The sequence below is a fragment of the Amblyomma mixtum genome, chromosome 4 (genome assembly GCF_055824585.1).
Source record: "Amblyomma mixtum isolate Tamu chromosome 4, ASM5582458v1, whole genome shotgun sequence".
NCBI lineage: Eukaryota > Metazoa > Arthropoda > Arachnida > Ixodida > Ixodidae > Amblyomma > Amblyomma mixtum.
The window spans coordinates 160,284,066-160,292,744 of NC_143015.1; the positions used below are offsets into that span (position 1 = coordinate 160,284,066).

General features: G+C 48.4%; 1 long non-coding RNA gene across 1 annotated transcript; it reads right to left on the reverse strand.

Moving 5' to 3' along the window:
* Window positions 1-2,123: 2,123 nt before the first annotated feature.
* LOC149349006 (uncharacterized) lies at window positions 2,124-5,288 on the reverse strand. Its single transcript, XR_016282538.1, has 2 exons — window positions 4,901-5,288; window positions 2,124-4,069 (listed from the first exon to the last, which is right to left on the reverse strand). It is a non-coding gene; the product is annotated as an uncharacterized LOC149349006 (long non-coding RNA).
* Between the last annotated feature and the right edge of the window lie 3,391 nt (window positions 5,289-8,679).

Genomic DNA, 8,679 nt, shown 5'->3' on the forward strand with positions numbered 1-8,679 from the left:
AACGTTTTCGAACAGTCTACAGGTCTTCCCGTGTTCTAACGACACCGCGGATCCAGGTATAGGATGGAACGTGAGATATGTCCGAGCTGGGCGATCTGCAACAGTTCTCGAGTCCCGCCTTTGCTCAAAAGATTCCATCGCGCTCAGTCACTATACGCAATCAGTTTTTTTTTTTGCATATACTACATCATTACAATAAAGGGAGAAATGTATAGACGCATTTAAGAGGTGTAATTCTCGGACACGGGGCAGTAACCGGGGTTTATAATTCGCGATGCCGAAATTTCGCTTCCGAGTTCTTTAGAGTGATGCTCATCGTAATACCCCGGTGATTACGGCTTATATGGGCCGCGGCGTTTCAGGCGAATAATGCCGCGTGCTGTATGCAAATGAGCCGAGCTGAGGCCGTTGCCCGTGAGCGTTAGATGTATATAGCGCAGCCATGTCGGTGCAGCCAGTATAGAAGCGGATATTTTGACGATATACGATTCACTGGTGCGTGTGAGATTGCTTGGCGTGAGCGGATCATAGCTGTTTCGTCCGTCGATTCGTGTGCATACATACGCACGCCTAATGCTTTGCCTGACTATAGGCTTTAGCGCTATATATATGCCCGACGGCATGTCATATCGCCACTCGGTTCCGCGAACTCCGACGACCTCTGCGATGACTACACGCCATTATGAGGAGGGATAGGTCATGCCGGAGGCCGTTAGAGCAAGGGTCAGCTAGCGTGGTTATTTAACTCGCTATTCTGACGGGCTAAAGGTTACAATCAACGCATGACAGCGTTTGCACGCTATACGGCCGCACTAAGATGTTCTATACGCTTTCTCGAATCTGCTCTGAAAGGGGCTGTAATAAAGTTGCGGTACGCCTGGGATGTTAAGGCACGCCGCTTCACGCATATTGTCCAGGAAGAATTTTTTTAATGCGCTTTTTAGAATATGGGTTATCTGCAGTCAAAATTTGAATTTCGGCGTCTTCGCGCCTTTCCCTCTCCCCCTCGTCACCTTTTGCACGCTGGAAGGTCGGCACTCCTCCGCCGGCCCCACCTCCGGGGGCGGGGCTTCCTGACCCGCTGGAGCTACGCGGCTTATTGGCTGCGGCCGTGGTAGCTGCCTGACGCCTGAAAGAGTCTAAGCAATAGCCACCTATCAAATTGTATACGCAGGTACGGGCGACTGAGGATGGTGCGAGCATGTAAAGGTGCGTTCACACTTGGGAATTCGGCGGCGAGAGCGGGCGGAATCCGCTGCCGCGGCAGAGATTCCGCCGGAATACCCAGCGGAAACCCGATCGGTCCAGGACCGAATTCTGCCGCCGGAAAAAATTCCGCCGATTCGCATCGGCCAATAGGACCGCGAGTACGAAGTTGCATTCCCGTGGCGACAAATGTGGCGGCGCCCTTCGATGGATGACGCCTCGCTTAGGACTGGACTCCTCGTTGTTACTGCCTTCTTCAGCGCCTTCGATGGCCATAAATGGGCCACCGGTCTTTCGCTTCGTCTCCTGTCGCCCATAAGAAAACGTACGAGTGATAAATTTGCTTTATCTTTTTTTTTTAATTTAGAGTGACGATTCTGCCCCTTTAGGATTAAGAGGGACGTCGGTTTGTTGACAAAAACAGTTACAGCCCAGTCAAAAATTCCTTCAGCCTATCGGTCTGAAGGCTGAAGGAACCCGTAATTTGGGCCTGTTGGGCTGTTGGTGATGGGCCTGTTGGGCTGTTGGTGTTGGGCCTGTTGGGCTGTTGGTGTTGGGCCTGTCGGGCCTGTTGGTGTTGGGCCTGTCGGGCCTGTTGGTGATGGCCTGATGGTGATGGACCTGTCGGTGTCAGACCTGTTGGTTCTAATGGTGTCGGCCTGTTGGCACAGATCCTGCTTGCAGGTATCGGGATAGTGTTAGGCCTAATGAGGGACGCCAGTCCTAATGGCGCACCATAGATAAGTTTTTTCATCACTCAGAAATGTGTGCTGCACATTGCGCATGATAACATAGCTTCTTCGATTAGTGCATCGCAAGCTGTTGCAAAAAGGCAGCGCCTGCTACTAATAATATTTTCCAATTAAGCTGGCCAAAAGGGTCTGTAATGCCCTACGATATATATACTGACAACCAGATTTAGGGCAAACGAAAGCTTTATTATAAAATAGAAACCTGTAAAGAGGAAGATGATCAGCAGTCAGAGCAGCAGAACCGAGGCGAGGCGCGAGATGAGAAGACGACGATCGGCAGCTGAAGCAGCAGAGCCGACGCGCGGCGCGAGACGAGAGCGTGAACTGTTCCGGGACCGGACCTGTCCTTGCCCGCTCTAACCGGCCTTCACAACTGTCAATAAAGGCCGTTACATCTTGGTGGAGGTGCGGGGTAGCGGAGAGGCGTCTTTTCGGGTGATTTTGTTGAGGCGCCAGTAGTCAACGCAAAAGCGGATAGAGCCGTCTTTCTTGGTGACAAGGACGACGGGGGAAGCCCAAGGACTGTGTGATGGTTGTATGACGCCACGCTGCAGCATATCATTGACCTGGGTGTCGATAACCTGGCGTTCGGTGGCCGAGACGCGATATGGGCGTTGGCGCAACGGCGAATGGGCACCAGTGTCGATCCGATGGGTAACAGCTGAAGTGCGACCAAAACGGTGGTGAGAGAAGTCAAACGATGACCGAAACTTATCTAGCAGGGCCGCAAGCTGGGTCTTCTCCGGTGGCGAAAGATTTGTGTCGATTGAGCCCACAAAGACGGCCTCGGGAACGGGTTGAGGAGACGGTGAGGAGGAAGTAAGTGAAGACACTTGCAGGCGGCAGGAGTCGTCCTCAGAAGGGTCCCAGGCGACGACGGAAGCGAAAGGCTGGACACATCCCAAGCATTCACCATGAAGAAGAGTGGAGGGGCACAGGAATGGATTCGTCAGGGGCAAGGCGCTGCAGCCGGCTGAGACGGCAAGCACGGCGAATGGCAGGGGTAGACAGTGGCGAGAAGCAGAGGAGTCGGACGGGATGAAGATGACAGGGCCGTTGGATCCAGAGTCGCAATGAACAGAGGCGAGCACAGCAGAGCACGGCGGGATCATGACGTCATCAGCCACAGTCAGCTTGGAGCACAAGTTAGTGGAAGCGTTCACAGAGTCGTCGCCGAAGGGAAGAAGGGCGACTTCGGAACGAGCGCAGTCGATGACAACGTCATGTTGGGAGAGAAAGTCCCAGCCTAAGATGACGTCGTGAGACGGCCATGGGAAGACGATGAATTCAACAATATACAGAACGTCCTGAATAGTAACTCGGGCTGTACATGCCCCCAAAGGCGCAATAAGTTGCGAATTAGCGGCGCGAAGCATAAAACCAAATAGCGGAGTCATCACTTTTCGTAACTGGCGGCACAATTTCTCACTTAGTACAGATACAGCAGCACTGGTGTCAACAAGCGCGAAAGCATCGGTGCCCTCCACAGAAACCGCGATCAAATTTGTCGGAGAAAGTCGAGGTCTTGAGCTTGGTGACGAGCAAGCAGTTCTTGCCTCCGGAACTGCGGGCACTAGTTTTCCGAAGGGGGAAGAGGGACGACGGCGCATCGGGGAAACCGAGCGACGACGCGGAGATGGAGCACGGCGGCGAATAGACGGCCTGAGATCGGAGGAAGCAGTGGTCTCAGAAGGCGAAGTGCGGTGAAAAGGCTGGGGAGGGGCATAGGCGTAACCTCGAGGGTCAGTATTGGCAGCAGGGGACAACACTTGGCGGCGGCAGGGACGCATCACATGGCCAGGAATGCCGCAGACATAACAAATGGGTAGGTTGTCCGGTGTCCGCCATGGACGGAAACGTTGCGGTGGTGGCCAGGCAGGACGAAATGGTGTCGACTGCGGTGGATGCTGGTACGAAACGAACGTTTCTGGGCGGGGACGCCTGACGGCTTCGGCATAGGTAAGTGGCAAAATAAATTTATACATCATGACCTCCAATTTTTCGTTGCACGTCCCCCAGCTTCTGTGAGATGTGAGAGGTGCATGCGCACGGCTTTCAGTCTCTTCTCTGCGAGCTCCTTTGGTATGTCTCCCATGTAGATATGAAACGAGCTGCACAATAGAACACAAAATAGGCCACATTTGAACACAACTAGATACATGATAAATGCAAAAGTGAGATTCAGAATTACCACTCTCATTGTAAAAACACAGAAACGAATGTTCGCCATTAAAGGGGCCATGAAGCCTACTTTCGTGCATACCCTTGTTGTAGCATTTAATTCCCAACACATTAAATTACAATACCCAAAACTTTCAGTTGATTCCGTGCAGCAGATATCTTTAAAACGATTTTCGTTTCCTTTGCGAACTGACTGCTTGTCTGGCAACCTCTGATTGCTGACGACACATGGGCCTACCCACTCCGCGTCTGCTGTGTGTTGTTGGATGCATTGAGATGCTTGCATGAAAACCAAAGACAGAGATTACTCGAAACAACGGGCAATGCTATTTATACATTCTGTGCAGATATGTCAATTGCACTATCTTTGTCGCAGCAAGATCGGAGAACGCGCACAATGACTTGCCACCAGTCGTTGAGAATGCTAATTTCACAACCAAATAGATAAATCAGGTTACTGGCAGAACGGATCTTAGCGAGAGCCACACAAACAGTGTGGAGATCTCTGAAAGTGCTGTGATAGAGCCTGCATGAAGAAACGTATGGGCATAACACACCTTGCAAAAACTAAACGTCACTTTTGCCCGACTTTGCAGTTTTGGATGGAATAAGGACATTGCAGTTGTTACAAACCTCGGATACAATGAACAGGATCTCCATGACTACCACGCTTTCTGTAAGTGAGCGCGACTGTATTTGGCTGAAGCAAAGTTTGATTGCCTAGGTGTTACTCAAAGCAAAGAAAAAAAAAGCACTAGCACCTTTCAGAGAAGACTTTTTCCGGTGTAAGTGCCGGTTTCGCCTCTGTTCTGCCAAGAGACTGGCACTTATTTGAAAGCACGCCAGTCACGCTGCGGCTCTTCAGCTCATCAGGTGTCCAATACACCTGAGTAGCACCGCGGCAGAACATTGAGTCTGTTGGTGCTCTCAGGAGCATCTGCCAGGCACCAGGCTCCATCCAGAGCCCACTGCCTGCATAGACCTGCAGCAAACGTGGAGAATTTCGCATTTGTACACATTAACAGCAGTGAATCAAGGGATTTTAAATATTTCATAACTTAAAACAAACAGCTGAAAAACATAAAAATTATGTAGGCATGAATGCACTCTTTTACAGCGAGCAGTGTCCAAAATCAGTAGATTTTTTATTTCTAGCCTTATAATTCGGAAAAAAAAGAAATTGCTTGCGTGCAACATGAAATATATAGCACAATCTTCTGACAGTTCTAGCTTCTCTTCATTCCGAGTCAAATACCGCCAAAAGTTGAAATAATGTTCTCTGCCCCAATTCAAACAAACTTCAGAAATGAGAATAAATTTCACATACCAACAACTAGGCATACCTGACAGAACAAGGCAGCCTCCTCATGATCAAAAATTATTTGTGTACTAAGAATTTCCTCAGGACAAGAATAACTGCAGACCCATTATGGCATCGTCAGGTAATGAAGTACAAAAATGACAAATTAGAAATGCTGACCTGTGCCTTACATGATATTGTCTGAAACCACACATCTATGCTTTGCACACTACCCTTTTCGGCACACTTACTGGGACTAGTATAAGTTTCTACTGTAAGCTAGCATCATCCTCTAAACTGTACCCATTTCACTATGTACCAGCCCCAATTTAATTAAGAATCATTCACTCACTCTACTATGGTATTTGATACACTATATGACTTAAGAACACGCACAATCACCTTCCCATCATCCCTAGCAGAACCTATCACAGTGTCCTGCCCACCAGGCAGCTGGAGCTGGCAGTCCGCGGCGCTCTCCATCTCCTCGGCTGAGCATACTTTTTTGACAAGAAAAGGAAGTACACAAATATCAATGCACCTCAGCAGCACATATAAGCAAAAAGCAAACTGAGTTCAGTTTGACATTGTGGGCTATCAAGTAAATGAAAAAAATTAAGTATTTTGCTCTCAAGGTAACAGTGAAAGCTTTGCACAGTAGAACCTCGCTGCTGAGTTGATGGGTGCTGCATTTTCCTGGCTGCTACACATTGTAGTGGTCTAGATCTGGCATGATGATAATAGGGTTCCATGCATTATAAACCCTGCTGTTCGTTGCATTGTAACTTCGGCCACATTCCTACACAGTAATACTTGTGAAATAACACCCCATGCCAGCCTAAATGAGAAACGGTGGCGGTCTTATGTTTACTTCTAAAGCGGCTTTACTTGGCCTGGCATGTCTAGCACCACTGTGTTAGGCAGACGGCATTCAGACAGGCTGTGCCATCATCATCAACAGTGGTTGCACTTTTTTGAAGCAGTAGCTTCACTGCTACAGGTGCACGGCTGAGATCGCCATGTACGCAACATGACCTTCAAGTCTGCCACAAATAAAATAAACAAACAAATAAACCTCACAATCAGTGGGATTCAAACTCAGGTCCATTGGACGAGAGCCAGGTGCGCTAACCACTAAGCTTCAGACCCACGGTGTGACAATTCAATAAAACTGGAGATATACAGGGTGTCCCAGCTAAAAGTAACCAAGCTTGTTAAAAAGAGGATGATCCCTAGCCGAGTGAGACCAACTGAGGGTTGTTGATAGTCACGTGTCCTAGTCTGCAGTATTTTTTTATTATGCAAACGTGATTAATTAGCAAAGACTAATTAGCTAACTTTTTAATTATTGCTTTCAGGAAGAAATTGTCAATGCAGGAGTTGTAGATCCCATAGAAAAATAATCGTTTGCCTTGTTTGCAGCTAAGTACCACTGATACAACTTCTTTTATCTGACTTAAAAGAAAGCCCGCGAAATACAAAAAGAACCACGTGATAGGGAAGCAGTTACAGCGCTCCCAAACGAGCGATCAAGCAACGACATCCGCTTATGTTTGCAACGCTGTCCCGTACAGCTTTTGGCGTCTTGAGGAGGTGGCGAGATATGCACCAGGAACTGCTTATGTGTCATGGAAAGTGAGCGGGTGCTGCTTTTCAAGGAAGTGAAGCGCGGCTCGCATGGAGCGCTTTTTCACGCGTAACCTCGCCTCGAGTGATAGGAATGTGGTCGTGCCGCTAACTTGCACCGTCACGCGCTGAAGAAACGGTCGCCCTAGCGCCGATGCGAGAGTTAATTACGTGTATCTCGCAACCATCACAAAACGCCGAACCCCGTTCGGGACAACGTTGCAAAGATAAGCGAATGTCTTTGCTTGGCTGGTCGTCTGGGAGCGCTGAAACTGCTTCCCTATCACGTGGCTCTTTTTGTATTTCGCGGGCTTTCTTTTAAGTCAAATAAAAGAAGCTGTATCAGTGGTACTTGGCTGCAAACACGGCAAACGGTTATTTTTCAAAGGGATCTACAACTCCTGCATTGACACTTTCTTCCTGTAGGCAATAATTAAAAAGTTAGCTAATTAGTCTCTGCTAATTAATCATGTTTGCATAATAAAAAAAAATACTACAGACTAGGACACGCGACTGGCAACAACCCTCAGTTGGTCTCACTCGGCTAGGGATCATCCTCTTTTTTACAAGCTTCGTTACTTTTAGCTGGGACACCCTGTATATGTGCTTCTTGTATACTAACTGCTAGGTTACACAGCCGCTCATGCAATATCATGGTAATTTGTGATTCGAGCGATTCATGATTGATCAGTGACAGGCGATTTCGAGAGGAGTTTGAAGAGGAATAACAAGAGGAAGACGAAGAATACAAAGAGGAAGATTAGCGCTCCACACGCAGAAAATCTAACACCACGGGTATAGGAAAAAATCAGCTGTGGTTTAGCTTCGGTTAAACCTGGTGAGAAGCAGTAGTTTCACGTAGCTACGTGCGGCAAAGTCCAAAGAAACAACAATCTTTCAACAAGCCGAGAAACTAGAAACAAACAAAGCTTTGCAAAGCGCAGCCACATGAAGCTACCGCTTCTCGCCATGTTTAATCAGAGCTAAACCACAGCTAATTTTTTCTTCACCTATCCTTGTTTCTTTGTAATTGTGCTGCTAGTGTTAGTGTGGCTGGCGCGATTGATTTTGTCCTTCCGCACCTCATCACATCTTTTGTGACTTCTGGATGCACACAGCAGTGGCAACAAAGAGGACGAGGGCTAGCCTCCGCTGGAACCAACCATTATGTTGGCTGTAGCGGCATTAGACATTCTCAGAAAGTATGTTTGCAACGATCGCAACAGCCACATAGCCCCGTAAATTCTGGAGAAATGAGTAGTCCTCACCGGACCTAAGAAAATGCAGCAGACAATGCTGCATGATTTTTTCAAGTGCCAGCACTGCAATAAATGTGTTTAGTTCTTCATTCCTGTCATTTTTAAATTTGTCCTACTTCCTGCCTCTAATGTTTCCTCGCTCTTGCATTTTTTTTTTTTTTGTAGCAAGAGCTATTGGTCGCAAAGTAGCATTTTCACTGCGGCGGTGGTCACACCGTGGTCACACCGCTTCTTGCGCCGCTGCCTAGCAACCGTTGCCAGATGGAGCCGCGCCATCTGGTGCAACGTCAGAGGAGGAGGAGAGCCAGAGATAGCAGTAGGCACAGCAAGAGACCTCCCAGGTCTACGTATGCAT